The following is a 3,219-nucleotide window of genomic DNA, read 5'->3' as shown; positions in this document are numbered from 1 at the left end:
GATATTGGATTAGAAAAATGCTGCACTTTCACAATGATTTTGGCATTTCATGTCCTGAAGTGCTATAAATGGAGAAAACCCCATTTGTCTTTGGGTAAAAATGTTTTTTGCTTCCCAGAAATAAGGTCCTTTTCTGAGATTTCTTGTTTGTAGAAATTGGCACTGTTCACAGCTAGCAGGTTTCATATGCTTCCTCTTTGTAGTTTGCGTTGGATTCGGCAGATCCCACATCTTCAGAAGGACTGACATGGCTGCTGTCTTAGGAATCCGTTCCAATACTTTTCATCTCCGACTGAAGGCAGACAGAGACTAGAGCCACTATCTCTTGGCCCTGCCCACTCAGAGAAGCATCACCCGGATCTCCTTCTGGTGAATTGCTCCCCCCCACCTCTGGGTTGATGACATAGATGTCACCCTGAGCATCCAAGGCGAGTCTCTCTTTAATTCTTTCCCCCATGTCATCAGGGTCATCCACTCGCACGGCTTCAACCAGCTCCACAAAAGCTCGGCAGTTTAGAATGAGAGGTGGCAGAGGGACAATTCTCGCCAGTTCTTCGATGTAACCAGCCAACTCCATGGTCTTAAATTGGGTGACTTTGGCAAGCTCCAGAGTCTTTGCTGAGGTGACGATGGGGATGCGTTTTGCAATCTCAAAGGGCTTCAGAAGTTTCTCAGCCCCTTCCGTTCTGAAGAACTCATGGATGGCCTTCTCAGTCTTGGGAAGATGGCTACTCATCACGCATAGCCGCGTGGCAGTCAAGATGAGAGTGATTGTAAAGGCAATCAGGCAAACAATCATGTAGCAGACGCTCATGTCTCTGGAGGTGAAGATAACTCGGAGGGTGACAGAGTACGCGGCATGGATCGGAGAGGTGACGAAACATGTGTAGAGCCCACGGTCATCAAAGGCTATGCTGCTGATATTCAGGAACCAGCCATTTTCCACCTGATAATGCAACAGAAATTTCACAAAAATTACAACAGGAGTATTGTTATTAACACCGATTATTCAATTGAAGTACTTTAACTTAACTGTTATGATAATTTACCTGGCCTGGAACTTGGCAAAAAAAAAAAGAGTGAATTGGAGATTTGACAATGTATTAAGTGTAATGGAGAATAACTTGAAGGTGATAACGTTGTTTTGTCAAAAACTTCAATACGTAGTTTTGCAAAAAAATCTGGTTTTGGGTGGTGGTGGTACCTCAGTTGCTAGGTTTCTATTGTGTTCCATGGGTCTAGGTAGCTATCATTGTACCAGTAGACTGTTTTGGCTACTGTGGCTGTGTAATAGGGTTCAAGGTCAAGTGGTGCAAGGTATCTTACTTTATTCTTCTTTTTGAGGAGTTCATTGCTCCTGGGCTGCTTCCCTCTCCGTATGAAGTTGATGATCAGTTTTTCCATTTCTTTAAAGAATGAAGTTGGGATTTGGAATAGTATTGCATTGTATTTGTAGATTGATTAGGTAGTATTGACATTTTCACAGTAGTAAGTCTTTCTAGTCACTTCAAGGTTTTCCATAATTTGTTATGATCCACAGAGTTGAATGTCTTGGTGTAATCAATAAGACACAAGTAATTATTCCTCTAGTATTCTCTGCTTTCAGCTAAAAGCTTTCTGACAACAGTAACTATAGCCCTTGTTCTATGTCCTCTTCTAAATCCTGCCTGAACCTCTGGCAGCTCCTTGTCAGTGTACTGCTGCAACCATTGTTGGGCGATCTTCAGAAAAAATCCTATATGCATGTGGTAGCAGTGATATTGTTTTATAATTTGAACATTCTTTTGGGTCACCTTTTTGGGAATGGGTACAAATATGATTCTCTTCTAGCCGATTGGCCAAGCAGCTGTCTCCAAATATCCTGGCATAGATGAGTGAGTGCTTTCAGTGTTTCATCAGTATGCTAAAACATTTCAATTAGTGGGGACATCCCCCATGGACCCTGGAGATGGTCAGACTCTTTCTCTGCTTCACTCTCCTGTTGAGGAGCCACACTCAGAGTGCTGGAGGAGCCACGTGGAGACCTGTGCCAGTGCTGAGATGCTTCCATCGCAACTGGATCCACAAGACATTCCACCCACTGGCCTGTGATCTTCCTGCATTTGGCATCATTGCATATGCTGTGTGAGTCTGAAAAGGAATTTATGGACTAGTATTGGACATGTGGACTAATATCAGACTTATGGACTTGATCTGGGCTGGGCTGGGATGTTTTCTCAATATACAATTGGTTTTCCATATAAAGTTCTTTACTTATAAATTTTCCTGGATTTGTTTCTCTAGTCAACCCAGACTAAAACAGTATTCTATTTGAATAACAATTCCTGGAACCTTTTTTTGTGTGTGTGTGTGGTGTGTTTCATGCTTCAGTGTAGCTTGAACTTCTTTCTCAATACTATTCATTTTTGCCTATATGCTACATCTATGATGAAGAGCAAGTTTTGGAGTCTCTTCTGACATCCATTTGGGTCTCTCCTCCGTTCTTTCTTGTCTTTTTTGTTACCTTTTGCTTTCTTCATGTATGATGTTCTTGCTATCCTCTCACAGCTCATCAGGTCTTCCGTCATTAATGTTCAATGAACCAAATCTGTTCTTCAGATGCTCTCAAAATTCAGGTGGAATAGACTCAAAGTCATATTTTGGCTCTTGTGGGTTTTTAAAAATTTTCTTCAGCTTTATACTGAACTTACATATGAGCAATTGCTGGGCTGTTCCACTTTCAGCCCCTGATGTGTTTCAGCTGATTCTCCATAGTGTCTTCCCACAGCTGTAGTCAGTTTGGTTTTTGTGTATTACAGCTGGAGAAGTCCACAGTCACCTTTTGTGTTGTTGACAAAATGTATATTGGTTTTGCAAAATTCTATCATGTAATCTCCAGCTTCATTTTTATCACTACATTCATATTTTCCAACTACTGTTCCTCCCTCCCAACTTTTGTATTCCAGAAGCCAATAATTATCAATGCATCTTGATCAATTTTCAACTGACATTGATTGATAGAACTTTTCTTTATCACTAGCTTTTGTGGTTGGTACAAACATTTGAATAATAGTTTCATTGATTGGACTTCCTTGAAGGCAGAAAGATGGAATCCTATCACAGTCAGCAATGTACAGCAATGTACAGCAATATTGATTTTGCAATACCATTTTGGACAACGAATTCAACATCATTCCTCTTGATGGTGTTATTCCCCACATAGTAAATCATATGAAATTT

At 40.9% G+C, this 3,219-nt stretch overlaps 1 pseudogene; it reads right to left on the bottom strand.

The window, feature by feature from the left end:
* Positions 1–259: 259 nt before the first annotated feature.
* Positions 260–3,219, bottom strand: part of LOC101645399 — a 19,330-nt pseudogene continuing 16,370 nt past the window's right edge.

Source organism: Echinops telfairi, unplaced genomic scaffold, assembly GCF_000313985.2.
Source record: "Echinops telfairi isolate 266 unplaced genomic scaffold, ASM31398v2 ScPeMD7_4;HRSCAF=17, whole genome shotgun sequence".
Classification (NCBI taxonomy): domain Eukaryota; kingdom Metazoa; phylum Chordata; class Mammalia; order Afrosoricida; family Tenrecidae; genus Echinops; species Echinops telfairi.
The sequence above is the reverse complement of the archived record's forward strand: the minus strand, read 5'-3'. Positions and strand labels throughout refer to the sequence as shown.